Here is a 15,942-nt window from a genome sequence, read left to right on the forward strand (position 1 = left end):
AACCTGGTGAGATAAACTCAGTGAGTTTAAAATTAACTCATTTAGAAGCTTACTCTTTCTGAACTCAGGAATAATTTTAAAATTAGCTTCAGTTAAGCAGGCTCTATACGCTACTAATTAATATGACTTAATTGATAGAATCTATAACATACTGACCCATGATTTCGCTACAACTTCATGAATCTTTTTTGAGTTTCTGTAACCAAAAGAATTTATCACCCTGTCACCTGGGGATGAGCCTTTTATTTTTTTGGTCTAGGCCTCAGCTGACAAGCATATAGGCTGTCACCAAGATACAGGAAAGATCTTCCAAATTGGTAGGATCTATCTAGTTTTTATTCTGTTATCGTGTCCTTTGAAAACCTAGGATCATCTCTTTACTCCCAATGAAGCATCAGAATGGATTTTTGGTGACAAAGATATAGATATAACTATATAATTTTCTCTTCTGTCTTTATTTCTAAGCAAGCCAATGGCAACTTTACACAGGAAGCTTAGTATCAACCAGAGAGTTGTGGCTATTATTAAATGTTACAAGGAAACATAATGAGTTGTTCACTAAGTAGGATCAAACAGATGTTCCATATGAAATGCTAACATGCTAAATGCTTTTGGTTTAATAGTATTGCAAATTTTGATTAGTGCCTCAAAGATTTAATTCCAGGCAGACCTCTCTGTTAAAACTATTGGGCTACTGTTGAAATTAACTACAATTTGCACTTTTTAGCCTTTTTATGGTTTCTTTCATCTTCATTATAGCAACTATGCTTTGTTAACAGTATCTGACAAAATGCTACATATGTGTTTGCTTTAGGAACCAGCTTTAGGCTTCATTCTATGACTATTTTCCTGAAACACTTTAGATTTGAGGTTACAATATAAGCTTGGCAAGTGGCATTACGATCACATAAAATATTTATTAGGAGGTGTAAATAAATTCCTGGATATTGACATTCCTATAAACCATGGTGGGGAAGATTGTGTTGTGCAAAACAGTAAGTGTGAATAGGTCTTTCAGGTGTTTTCTGCTATTAATTCCTCCTGTAGAGGTGAAGGCCTTCCATCATTAATAAAAATGTAAAAGGAGGGGGGAAAAGAACCAGCTCATCTTCTCTTGGGCTACTGGGTAAACCTGGGCTGCTCTAGCTTTGGAATTTGTTGTCAATTTCCTAGTATTACTAATAAAAGAATTTTCTGACTTCTCTCCAAAGGTGTTTTGTTTTGGTAGTGTCTTTTTTGTTATTTTTAGTTTTTGCTGATTCCTATCAGAGCCTTGTTGCCATTTCTTCTTCATCACAAAACCTAGATTTTTTGTTTCCAGTCCCTTCCCACTGGTACTATTTAAGAAGTGGTTCACTCAGGGATGGGGAAGGAAATGAAATGAAGAAAATTGAAGGACTAAGGCTAGATGACTAAGAATATAAGAAAATGGAGGTAATTTATTGAAAATGAGAGATAAGACAAACAAAATATAGAAGAAAAAAGGAGCGGTTGGGCTCCATATATTCCAGTAAAGCCAAAATTATAGGGAGAGGGAAGACAATCATATAGGCATGCAGGAAAGAGGTTGTGTTGAGGCCAAAAAAAAAAATGCTCTTTCTGATGGGCTAAAGAGGGTTGGTTATACTGAATCAAGGATGCAGACATTAAAAGGCCCATGGACACCAACTCAAAGAAGAGGGATTTAGAGAGATGGAAAAAAGTTTTAACAGCAATGAGGAGGTAGCCAGTAAGAGGTTTGAATCATAGAAAATTTGCACCTTTTTTAAGTACTCTTTGCTTAATTTCAAAAAATATAAAAGTCAATTCATTCTCTCAGCCAGTCTTTTGGCAGGTGCACACATTCATAACAGTGTGTGTGTGTGTGTGTGTGTGCGTGTGTGTGTGTGTGTGTGTTGTGTGTGTGTGTGTGTGTGTGTGATAAGCATAAACAACTACAAAATGTCTAATGATGATCAGAAAATTAATAGATTGTGCCTGAAATGAGTCTGAGAAATGAGGTTTGGTTATAAAGCCAATGGATTCAGGACTGCTATTCTATGCAACAAAAAATGAACACAGACACAATTAGTCACTTTCCTTGGGCTCCCAAACAGTTTGTTCTATAAGTATCCCCTAAAGAAAAGAGCAGTCAGTCAATAAACATTTATTAAGTGCCTACAATGTGCCAGGCTGAGAATACAAAGAAAGATAAAAAGAATCTCTGTTCCCAAGGAGCCCGCAGTCTAATGGAGTTTACAACATGTAAATGACTATGTACAAACAAGAAACATACAGGATAAATCAGAGAATACAAAAAGGAGCACACTACCATTGAGGAGGATCAGGAAACAGCAATCATTTTTTTGTAATTGAATAAATGGATATTTAACCTATTGAAGTCTGAACTACTCTGGAATAAAATTCAGTTTATCCCTAGCAGATACAGAACCTGAAGAATATTGTATTATATAGCTTACTTCCCCTACAACATATTTATATATGTGACATTAGGCTGCCATGAACATTGAGGACAAAAGAAGGGAAAAAGAAGTCATCATCATCATTACTATCATGATAAATATAGAGGTAGAAGAGAGACTTGAGGGTTCAACTAGAAATCAAAAAAGGGTAAAGAGCAGTCTGAGCATTGCATATCTTAGGGAATATGAATAGTTCTCACCACTTTGCCTTGATAATAGTGGGATAAACCATTAACTGATTCCATTTTTTTTCTGTCCAGATGTATAGATATGCTTATTTTGTTCTGTACTGTAAAAATATTGGGGCACCAGGGATGTAAATGTGTCCTAATGGTTTGTGGGTACATGCACTGGGTTGAAGGAGAGACAGGACCAAGCAAGATAGGGAGACCAAGAATCAAAAATGGCAGTTAGCCCCAACTGTCATGCTGCTCACCCTAGGCCAGGGTCTTTGGAACCAGCAGGCAAGGTAAAGGGTTTTTAAGAGTTTTAATTAGGTGGGATAGGGGATTCTACACTTAAAACCCTAAAGGGCAAATCACAGGGCAAGGGGAGGACTTGTCTACTCTAATTCTAGTTGACCTAGCTAGGCAGGGCCCAAAGGAGCAGTACTGGAGTCACTGGGAGGTTGCTTCAAACATGATTCCAGCCAGGCTTGACCAGCACAGCTAAAGGGCCTGAGGGTGGCTTTAAGGGTTTTCATAGTAATCCACAGATGATCACAGGATGCCAAAAGCCAAGGTGGTCCAAGGTATCCAAGTAGAGAGAGTGTGCTTGAGATGCTGTCCACCAGATCCCAAACTCCTCCTCCACTTGGTGCAGCTGTGCAGGTCTTGTCCACTTGCTGAAAGCCACCACCACTAAGGATCCCAGAGAATCAGGATGCATGGTGTCCTTAACTCTGAGATCTCCCAGGGCAAGCAACAGTTTGTGCCAACCACTAATGGGGTCTCTCTCAGAGCACAAGCAACTTCCTGCTCCTTCATTCCATCTTGGAATGCTCCAGCCCTTCCTGCTAGGTCCATACTATTACTAACTAATCTTCCTCACAACAATACTTATGATTTGATCAATGTAGAGAAATCCCAGTGAGGAATCTCTTCCTACCAATTCATATCAATAAATATTCTATAACTTAGGTTTATAAATCAAGTCAAGCACCATTTATTAAGTACCTATTCACTATTCTTAGTGTAGGACGCTGAAAGGTTAATCGATTTGCCCAAGGTCTCACAAGGTAGTATGTCAGAGGCTTGATATTCCTGAGTGCGAGGCTTACTCTATGTACCACACACCACGGCTTCACACACACACACACACACACACACACACACACACACACACACACAAAAGCAAGGATTTATTAGGTGACAGCCAACATGCTAGGTGTTGGATACAATAGCTAGCATTTGTAGAGCACTTAAAGATTTACAAAATGCTTTAAATATTTTGCTTCATTTGATCCTTGCAACAACCCTGTGAAGTAGATCCTATGTAATTAGGCTGAAAAGATAGCTTTAGGTCAGATTGTGAAAAGCTTTAAATGCCATACAGAAGAATTTATATTTGATCGTACGGGTGACAGGAAACCAGAGGAATTTACTGAGTGGGGGAGTGACATGATCAGGACATCTGTACTGTTTTAAATTTTTAAATTTTTAAATGTTTTAAATTCAGGGAAGTGTCTAGCAGACTCCCTATGGACACGTGGGGACTATGAAACTACATTTCCCATGATTCCACTTGTAAAAATGGAGGCAGACAGGAAGTGTGATGATGTAAGAGAGAGTATAAGGCTCCTGGAGGGAGGATGGTCAGTCTCTCTTTTTAGCTACCTGGCGCAGGAGATATGAAAGGTAAAAAAATGGCAGAAGCGGCAGTTTAAATACAGGCGCGTGGCCTAATGATTTGTCTCTATCAGCATGGCTTTAATTAAAATACTAATTTCTATTATTATATCAGTCTTTATCATTTTTTTTTTTACCCTTGTACTTCGGTGTATTGTCTCATAGGTGGAAGATTGGTAAGGGTGGGCAATGGGGGTCAAGTGACTTGCCCAGGGTCACACAGCTGGGAAGTGGCTGAGGCCGGGTTTGAACCTAGGACCTCCTGTCTCTAGGCCTGACTCTCACTCCACTGAGCTACCCAGCTGCCCCAGTCTTTATCATTTTTAATCATAACAGTACTTAGGAAAATCCCTTTGGCAGTTCTGTAGAAGGTGAATTGGAGTGAAGAAAGACCTGAGACTGGGAGACCTGTTAGGATCCTGGCTATTGTAGGAGAAAGGTGCTGAGGACCTAAAATAGGGTCATGAATACATGTGAGAGAGATTATAGAGGTAGAAAAGATAAGACTGGCACTTGGTAATTAATTGGCTACTCAAGGGTGAATGACACTAAGGAATCAATCAATATTTCAGCAATGTTTATTTGGTACCTACTACATGCTAGGCACACAAAGAATGAAATAATTCCTTCACTCAAAGAGCCTACATTCAGGTGGGGGAGACATCAAGTATATATACATATATACACACATGTGTGTATGTATATATGCACATATGCATATACATGTGTTTATGTTCACATATAGATATGTGTATATATGTAGGTGTGTGTATATGTGTGTGCATGTGTATGTGTGTATGAGATGAAGATGAAGTGAATAAACACATAAGACTTTTCATCCCTGGGACTCTGGTGCTACTCTACTGAGCTCCTCTAGAAAAGAAACACATTTGAAGTTTCTACAGTTACTTGAGCCCCATCTCCCTTTCCTACAGGAATTTATTTAAGTACTCTAGATTTATAATGTTACTCTTAGTTTTAGGGCTTTCTCAAAAGGGAATTTTGCATTTTGGGTTACTGTGGAGTCAACTCCTTTCCTAAAGAAATTATCTGTTTTGAGTGCTTCCCAGTGCTAGTGGACAAAAAATAAAATAAAATAAAAATAATGATAGTGTTTTGGGACTCTGACTTTTATTTCTTCTCCAGCTGACGAGCCATCTTCAAGAGGATAAGAACTCTTCATAGAACATTTTCTCTTCTCTCTAGAATTCTGAGTTAAGGAGTTCTCATTGCTATAATCACTATTCTGGCCACTGCCATCCTTTGGTTTCTATGTTTCCCTCCTTTCCTAGGACCATGAGATTTCCCTTTTGATGGCTGCATCTGTGGCGCTAGATTTTTTTTACCCTTTACATTCTAAGACTCAGGCTTTTTCTGGGGAAGGTTGGGTGGATAAGTAGACTCTACCTGGATAAATAAGCAGAGATTACAGTCTCTGTCTGAATATGCTCTATGTCCATAGATAGTTCTTTCTTTATGTCTTACCCCTGTGTCCTTTTATAATCCTTAAGTAGACTCAGATATATAACAGCCATGACCCAATTGAAGCTCTACTCACTCTACTCTTCAATTAAAAAATCATCCTAAAATTGTGCGATTGGGTCAACAAATACCCAGGCCAAGCATACTGTAAACCCTATCAAGGCATGTGGTCAAAGCCCTAGATGATTAATCAATGGAAATATTTATATCCATCAAGAAAAAAATAATCAGTCTCCAAAAAGAATCTCATTTTAAAAAAATAGCTATGATGCCTAGGTCTACTCCTCATCCTATTTTCTATATTTGTCTTCTAGAAAAGAAGTCCTTTATAAGATGTTTTTCTTTGAGGGGCAGGGGGCATGCTTTCTGTATAATGAAATAAAAGTCATCTTATATCATTATGTGATATATATCCACATATGTATATATATACATATATATGCATACAGATACATAGACACATGCCATATTTACATACATACAGGTACACATATAACTATATCTATATACACATTTATATATAAAGAAAGAGAGAGAAAGAGTTAGTCTTAGTGCCTCAATAGCAGTGATGGTGAACCTTATAGAGACTGAGTACCTATGTAAATAGAAATTTAATACCCCTGAACTACATCACCCAGCATATTTTTCAGTTTCATCCCCAAGTTGCATGCTTATGTTGTATTAATAAAGATGTGTGTAACCCCATCCTTGCTCTCCTGGTGGTGATCGGTGCTCTCGCGGCCCCCATGTGTGCTGTCTCAAGAAACTCCTTTTTTTTACTGAGGCTGTTACTTTCCTTTTCCTTCAAGTTATTATGAATAAACTTTATAAAATGTAATACTTGGAGTATTTGGATATTAATTTTAACCTTACATGCCCAAACTGCAACTTTTACACTATACGCACTGCATGTAAGCTCCACCCTCCCCCCCCCCCATACCCTAGGGAGGAAGCACTCCCAATGGGCTGCTGGACAGAGGGGTAGGTGGTGTGAGAAATGTCCTCAGGTGCATGTGGAGAGTGGAAGGAAGCAGGTCCCTCTGGTACACATGCCATAGGTTCACCAACATGGCTCTGTAGGATCTAAGGGCCTTTTACCCACATTTATGGAAACCTAGCTATGACTACTATTTTGATATGTCCTGAGAAATTTTTTGGAGCACAAACCAAATATTTATGGAAAGGTACTCCTCATCCCAAGATTGAACTCAGTTCCTATAAAGCAAAAGTGTGAGATTCTGGACCAATGACAACATGGGGATGATTGTCTCTGCCATATCTTTCCTCCTCAGTCATTGTAAGGATGAAATGAGATAATGGGAATGAAGAAATATTGAAAAGTATAGCATCCTACAATGTAAGGTTTTCTCATTATCCTTATATTCAGATGTACTGAACATCTTACCACAAGCTAATCCCTTGTTGTAGCCAAAGTTGGTACCCATGTATCCAAGGAACAAGAAATTCTCCACTTTAAAAATGTGGAAATAACTCCATAGCAGCAGGAACCCCTGGGGAATCAGTATAGTGAAACACAAACTTCCCTCAGAGACTGAGTCATGAGCAAGAATGAACCAACCTTATCCCCCTCCATAGAAAAGAAGAGATTTCACCTGACAAGTGGTCAGGGATTTCTTCAGTGCATGATAGATATAGACCTGTCTCCAAGTCCTGGTTGGTACAACATTCTGTTACTTCTGACCTTCATCTCCATAAGTGTCAATGCTGATTTAAGGCATCTGATACTATGTTTAAATCTATATCCTGCCAGATAAAGTTCATGGGCTAATATTCACTTAGGAATTATTTTGAAAATATTAACTCACCTTTCCCCCCATCTTCTAACATCTGTGACAAGCATGGTCATTATGTATGTAGCTATACTGCTTCATGGGTACAAAGTATTTTCATATATATTATTTCCTTTAAGCCTTGCACAACTCTTTAAGATAGGCAGTGTAGGTATTCACCCCCAGTTTAGAGATGAGGTAATGGAAGCTCTTAGTAGTTAAACGATCATACAAATGGGAGGGCCAAGTGTACAACACAAGTCTATTGAGTCAAAACCCTTTATTCTTTCCACTATATTGTGCCCTAGCAAGAAACAAAGGGCATTTCAATAATCACATTTTCCTTTACAACTGTTTTAGAAAATAAACGAGGACTTAAAGTTGTTTATAGGATCTGATTTCAGGACACTGAGAAATTCCTCTCCTCTAGATACTATACCCATCTGCTTACTAATACCTCAAATCACTTAAATTTTGAGCTACTTCATAACTAGGCTTAGAATGCAAATGGAGACACAGTACTTTACATTCATATTAAAGTGCAAATGACTACTAGAATGTTCCATAAGAACTTCTTTTGAAATGGAGAAAGAGATAAGCTTGAAGAAAACTCCAGAGTCCTAACAATAGAAGAGAAAGGAGAGAAAAGGGAAATATGATACAGAATCTGGGGAGTCTCTGACAAGCTTTAGAGGTTTCGCTGTTGTACCTGGAGCCAGCCTTGAATGCCTTGTTTATGATCTCCCTATATTTAGATGATCATTTTCAGGGTTGCAATTTCTGCTGTGAGTGATAGAGTGAGTACTAACAGTGAGCTGTCATTTTTCTATAATCTATTCAAGCAGTCAGCATCCTCCAGCCACCTCCAGGATGCTGGGGACCGTAGGCTTACTGACTGCCAATGAGTCATTTTTGAAGTTGTACCAGTTATTGGTGAAAAACAAGGCCTTTTGCTGCAGGCCCTCTGTAATCAGAAAGTGGATTGGAGGCAGAATTGAATAGTAGAGAGGTCTGGCATAATTCAGAGAGGTTTCAGGAATATGAACATCAGAATAATGGAGAATGAAGCATCTGCTCATTGTGGTTGATTGTTATATAAACTTAGAATTATATTCACTGCCTGTGTTGGGGAAAGGATGAGTTAGAAGGATGTTGGTTCATGTCCCATGTGGTTTGTACATGACAATATCCCTGTGGATGGAACAAACATTTAGTCAATTTTCACTTTTTACACTTAGATTTCAAAAGTTTATCCACTGGATTGAGAACCAGACCTAGAAATGGGAGGTCCTGGTTTCAGATCTGGCCTCCACCACTTCCTGGCTGTGTGGCCCTGGGCAAGTCACTTAACTCCCATTGTTTAGCCTTTATATAGTATTGATTCTAAGATGGAAGATAAGGTTTAAAAAAATCATCTATGACTCACATTTAGGTAGTTCTTCACTGCTATAAGATACTTTCAATTTGAAAACATGTTTATTAACCAACCACTAGTTGCCTAACTAGTCACTAGGTTGGTGATGGCAAACCTATGACACGTGTCAGCACTGACATGAATAGCCATTTTTGATGACACACAGCCTCATGCGGCTGCATACAGAAAAGTATGGAGCCATCTGCCAAGGATAAAACATTTGCTGTAGTGTAGTGTAGACACTCTATGCACTATAAATGACAATTCTACCTATATTAATTTACCTATTTTGGTTTATTAAATACAGTTATATATTACAATTATACATTTTTGTTATTTAAACTATAAATATTGCAAAATTATGTTTTTTCTCAAAGTGACACACCACCTGAGTTATGCTCGTTTTTTTTGGTGAATTTTGATACAACAAGCTCAAAAGGTTGCCCATCATTGCACTAGGTGTTCAAAAATTAAAGAAAAAAAAAAGCTTCCAGTTTCCATACCCTTGCCCATATCTTTAGGATATGGGAAATAAGAGAGGTGAAGACATATGCAAGAAGTGGTGTTTCTTAATAGACAGGGAACCAACTCGGAGTCAAGATGGTCCGCTTCCTAGTCCCTCTTTTGGCTGATATTAGTTGTATGACCTTGGGCAAGACACTTAACCTTTTCTAGAACTATGTTACTAAGCAGGTGCTGAGATAGTTTTCCCATGGGGAATTCCATATAAGAAAGAAGTACCAGTTTGAGTTCCCAAATGACTCATGCATGCAGATAACTAGAATTAAAATTAGAACTTGATAAGTCCAAAAGAGGGGTCAAACTGAGTAGTCAGGGAAATTCCAGAGTAAAGGATTATTGATGGTTAGAGAGATCAATGAAAGCTTCTTGGAGAAGGTGACATTCAAGCTGGGTTCTTTAGGAAGCTGAAGATTTCAATAGCGATGGGAAATGGTATATTCAAATATAATAGGCAGGAGAGAGTAGAATTATAAAGAATGTTAAGTAGTCCAAATTTGGCTAAAATAAAGAGTCTGAAGTAGAGTAGCTATGATAGCATGAAATAGAGATGAAAGAGGAGCTTGAACTTAGACTGTAGAGGGCTTTGATTACCAGAATAAGGTGTTTTTTTTTTTTAATTCTTTTCAGTAACAAAGAGCCACTGGAAAATTTTGATCAAGGGAGTGAATCATCAAATATGTACGTCAGAAAGATTGCTTTGCTGGCAACTTGAACAATTAATCCAAGAAGGCAGAGATGGGAAGGAGGCATGGAGACCAATTCAAAAGCTATTACTATAGCTGAAGTGAGAAGTAATAAGAACCTCAGCTAAGTGGATGCAGCAAGAATAAAGAGAATACAAATGTAAAGGATATGGAGGTAGGACAAGATTTTTCAACTAATTGAATGTGGCAGGTGAAGGGGGGCAGGGGAGAACCAAAGATGACTTGAAAGCCTTGAAGCCAAGATGGACTGCTAACAACAGAAACTGGGAATGTAGTAGGAAGGTCAGGTTTCGGGAGGAAGATCAGTTTTATTTTGGATATTTTCAACCAGTGGGATATCCTAATGGAATTATGCATCAATTAGAAATAAAGGCTTAGAACTTCAGAGAGAGGTAAAGATGGAAATATAAATTTAAGAGTCACTCATAATAGAGGTAGAAATCAAAGTCATCAGAATTCAGGGTTAAGGGCAGAGCTTAAAATTGTTTTCTTTTTAATTTTTATTTTCTAAGAAAAGAACACCCATACCTAGGGAGGAGGAGTAGAAAGACTGAGAAGAAGTCAGGAGAGAATATCGGCAATATATTTAAGAGAGGAGAGAGTCAAAAAGAAGAATGAATAGTTGGAGGGACTGTGGAAAGAAAAGGGTGAAGTTGTGAATCATTCCAACCATTCTGGAAACTAGTATGGAATCATGTTAAAATGATACAAATTTCCATACTCTTTGAGATTCCTGTGATTAGGCACACATCCCCAAGGATATCAAAGTCAGAAAGGACCTTTACACAGAAAAATATTCTTAGCATAGCAAGTATTCCTGACAATTTTTTGTGTACAGGAAAGAACTGGAAGCAAAGAAGATTGTCATAGATTCAGAAGTGGCTAAACAAATTGTGATACATGAGTGTAATGGAATATTGTTGTTTAGTACTTTTAGTCATGTCTGACTTTGCATCTCTCCATTTGGGGTTTTCTTGACAAAGATATTGGAGTAGTTTGCCATTTCCTTCTCCAGTTCATTTTATATCTGAGGGAACTGAGACAAATAGAGTAAACTTACCCAGAGTCACACAGTGAGTACCTGTCTGAGGCCAGATTTGAATTCAGAAGATGAGTGTTCCTGCTTCCAGGCTCCCACTCTATCCACTGCACCATAATTGCCCCAAAATGTAATATTATTTCCTTAAAAGACACAAAATGATTTAGAGAATAATGGGAGGAGTTTTATGAAATAATGTATTATATATACATAGTCAAAAACAATGTAAATGGAAACAACAGAACTAGACATCTTATAATTAAAATGACCAAGCTCATCTTCAAAGAAGAGATCATGGCTAGAAATGAGGAACATTAAACCTATTTTGTCAGACTCAGTTAATATGATGATTAGTTTTATTAAACTCCTTTCTCTGCCCTGATCTTTAATTATTTTATTTTATTTTATTTTAAAAACTATGTATAGTTCTCAGTGTAGGGGAGGAAAGGGATATATTTAGAAATGAAGATTTTGGTAATATTGGTAAAATTTTAAATAATAAAAAATTTAAAAGATTCTCCTTTGTGCATTACAATAATCCTTTAAGACAAAATATATAAGCATCTTGCTTAGATTTTAGAGCCACTTCAAAAAGGAGATCTTTTGGCTTGAGTTCATAACATATGAAATCTGGACCAATTCAATAAACACATAAAAAACTGCAGTCAGAAATTATGCTAAGTGCTCAGGATACAAATAAGAAAAAGAAAGACAGCTGCCCTCAAGGGGCTTACAGTCTAATGAAGGAAGACAATAGACAAGAGGAAGGTGGACAATAGAGGGGGAAAACCTAGGGGTACTTGGTTTGGTGGCATCTATTTTTGTGGATTCCAGACCCAACTGAGATGGAACATGTAGTGATCTGCAAGGGCCAAGGTCTCTAAAAAGGAAAGCTTTGAGTGGAGTTTAAGTAATCCACCTTCTAGCCCTTCAAAAAGACGAGGGAGGGGATGAGGCTGAGGGAGTTGGAAGGAGGAATATCCAAGGCTGAGATAAAGAACAATGATGAGTTTTCTAGTGATTGGTTTATTCTGGGAGGGGCATGTTCTGGGAAGTTGAGATCAAGCAGTGGAATTGAGAAGGCTCATAGTGGGTTTTACAGCTGTCCTCAATTATTTGATGGGGTGTCATTTGAAAATACTGATTCTATTTGGCCCTAGAGGTCAGAATCAGGAGCATGGGTTGAAAGTGGCAAAAGGTTGTTACGGAGATAAACTTCAATCCAATTCAATTTATTCCTACATTTAGCTAGAGCCTATTTCATGCCAGGCACTGTGATTACAAAGACTTTGTCCCCAAGAAATATACAATTTGATCATAGCCATTTGAAGTTCACCAGGAATAAGTCATGTCAGACTCCTGGCATTCCTTTTCTCTATTTTGGACAGAGTTACTAGTAGACTAGTAAATTATGGGAATGTCTTATATATAATACAACAAGATTTTAAAATTTTGACAAAATCCCTCATGAAATGTTTGACCAAGATGGAAAAATATGAGCTAAATGATTGCACAGCTAGGTATATTCTCCAATGATCAAGCTCAAAGAACATTCCTTAGTTAGCAAATATTTATTAAGCAATTATCAATCACCAGGAACTATACTAAGTGCTGCAGATACAGAGAATGGTAAAAACATGGTTCTTGGCTTCAAGGAGTTTTCAGACTAAGAATGCAAAGAACTACATTCATACAAAATACAGGGCTGTGCTAGCAAATGTTTAACTACTGGCTGTCTGAAAACACAGCACACTTTTCCACTTAATCTGCATTTTTAATATTTCTTCATAAATTTATTCAGTCCAAACAATCAACAGAACAACAATTCAATTCATGATTTGTATTTTCTCCTTATTTCTGATATGTTTATGCTCACACACAAAAATAGCAATTGGTTCTCTGGAGGTAATTCAGGCTTATTCCAGCAGTCTGGATGGGAGGAGAAACATGCAGACATGCAGATAGATACATATAAATATCCTATATGTGGAGAAAATCCAAATAATTTTGGGATAGTATAGAAAGCGCCCCCAACTGAAAAGATGGGGTGGGGAACCCTCCTGTAGGAGGAAATGATTAAACTATGCTTTGAAGGAATTTAGGGATTCTGTAGGTTGAAGATTAGGAGAGAAAGGAGTCCAGGTAGAAGAGACCACCCCCAAAGAGACACTGAAAGAGGAAATGGACTATCATTACAAGGAATATCAAATTGATGGATTCACCTTGAATGTAGAGTAGTGAAAGTAGACTGAAAAGACAGGTTAAAATCTCATTGTAAAATGTTCTCATTTCTAGATAGAAGAAACTTGTATTTCATCCCAGAAGCAACACAATGTCCCTAGAGCTTATTGAACAGGGTAAGGGCATGGTCAGATTTGGACTTAAAGAATATTAGTTATGTGGAAGATGGTAAAGAGAGGGGAGAAGTTGGTGACATGATCTTTCATCTTTGAAGGAAGATCAACAAAATTTTTAAATTCCTATTTCATAGCAGGAAGTAGACAACGGGACAGGACTGACCAGGAGAAACTAGAACCAGGGATTCAGTTACACATGTAATGTTTAAGTCAGTGAACCAGAGACAGAAAACCAGAGATGTAGGCAGTTCTAGAAGGATCAGACAGTTCTAGAAAGACCGTATCAAATCTAGAAGTATCAGCAGGAAATGTCAAATAGATATTTGATCCAAACAAGGAAGGTTCAGAATTGAAGAAGTCAAACAACAGTGCCTCTAAAAACCAGAGTGGTTAGCTCTTTTTATTTTATTTTTTTAAACATTTATTAATATTCATTTTTTAGAAAAGTTAACATGGTTACATGATTCATGCTCCTACTTTCCCCTTCACCCCTCGCTCTCCCCCCACCCATGGCCAATGCGCATTTCCACTGGTTTTAACATGTGTCATTGATCAAGAGCTATTTCCAAATTGTTGATAGTTGTTTTGGTGTGGTAGTTTCGAATCAAAATCCCCAATCATGTCCGCCTCAACCCCTGTGTTCAAGCAGCTGCTTTTCTTCTGTGTTTCCACTCCTGTAGTTCTTCCTCTGAATATGGGTAGTGTTCTTTTCCATAAATCCCTCAGAATTGTCCTGGGTCATTGCATTGCTGTTAGTACAGAAGTCCATTACATTCTATTTTAGGTGGTTAGCTCTTTTTATATCCTACCTGCTTGGTATGGGTAAGCCTCTTGATCCCAGCCAAAAAAAGTTGACTATGGTCAGAGAAATGACTAGCACTTATCTATTATCCTTGCTAATTGATTCTTTTCCCTCACAATTGTTTCCATCCTGTCAGAGATAACTTGGGTCAATGCCCTCAAAATTTCAGCACTCTTGGTGCTAAGTCTAGTTGCCCCACCCTAGTTGTAGATCTGGCTCAAATGAGGTAATAACTATAGGGCAAATCATATTATCTATTTCGTGTTATTTTCATTTAGAAGAGAAGGTATATAAAAATTCATTTTCATAAGGTACTGTAATCCAACCATTTCTCACTGATATTCTAGTAGCTCTGAACTTAACTGGTCTAATAGTCTTTTGTCTCAATTCTTTCCAGGTTTTCAAAGGTTGTGACTCGCTAGCATATGTTTAAGAACCCAAAGTCACTTCTATAACACAATGGTAGATTAATATAGGATATCCGTGCTATGTTTTCATATAAAATAGTTCCAAAATGTTTTCTATTAGACATGTGCATTCAAGGGGATAAATGACAAAAGGAAAGACTTCTCATAACCAAAATATTTACAGCATCACTTTTTGTAGTAGCAAAGAACTAGAAACAAAGTAGGTAACTTTTTTGTTTGGGAAATATCTAAACAAATCATGGCACAAATGTAATGAAATATTACAGTGCTATAAAAATAGTGAGTATGATGAATGAGAAGAATGGGAAGAAAAATGAACTGATACAAAAGTAATGCCGCAGAACCAGGAAAACAGCATTATAAATGACTGTAGCAATGTAAATAGAAAGAAAGTGAATATTATGAAATCATAGTGGTTGAGCTTAGTCTCAAAGAAGAGCCACAAGGCACCTCCTTCACCCATTCTGTTTCTTTGCTTAGGTAGGGAGATGATGGTGTGAAAATTGAATCTGATGTTAGATTTCTAACTCCTTCCATCTTTTGTGTCCATCCATTACTTGTTTGAAAACTTTGAGTGAGGAAGAACTCATTTGTTTCATGAGTAGCTAATCTACTTTCTGGTCAGCTTTAATTGTTAGAAAGGATTTCCTGACCCAAGCCTAAGTCTGCCTTTGTGCAATTTCAATCTATTGCTCTTTTTTTTAATCCTTAACTTCCGCCTTAGAATTAATACTGTATATTGGTTCCAAGGCAGAAGAGCAGTAAGAGCTAGACAATGAGGGTTAAGTGACTTGCCGAGGGTCACACAACTAGGAAGTGTCTGTGGTCACATTTGAACCCACGACCTCTTATCTAGATCTGACTCTCAATCCACTGAGCCACCTAGCTGCCTCTGCATTGCTCCTGGTTCTTCCCTCTGAGGCTAAGTAGAACAAATTGAATCTTGTACCATATGAGAGCCTTTCAGATATCTTAAGACATGTACCATGTCCATTCATTCACAGTTCCTGGTATCTTTGCTCTTTCTCTAAGCAGAGATTGCTCATTAAAGAGAGCCCTATGGCTACTCTTTTTGTAAGGAAGGGGGAAAAGGTA

The sequence above is a fragment of the Gracilinanus agilis genome, chromosome 3 (genome assembly GCF_016433145.1).
Source record: "Gracilinanus agilis isolate LMUSP501 chromosome 3, AgileGrace, whole genome shotgun sequence".
Classification (NCBI taxonomy): Eukaryota; Metazoa; Chordata; class Mammalia; order Didelphimorphia; family Didelphidae; genus Gracilinanus; species Gracilinanus agilis.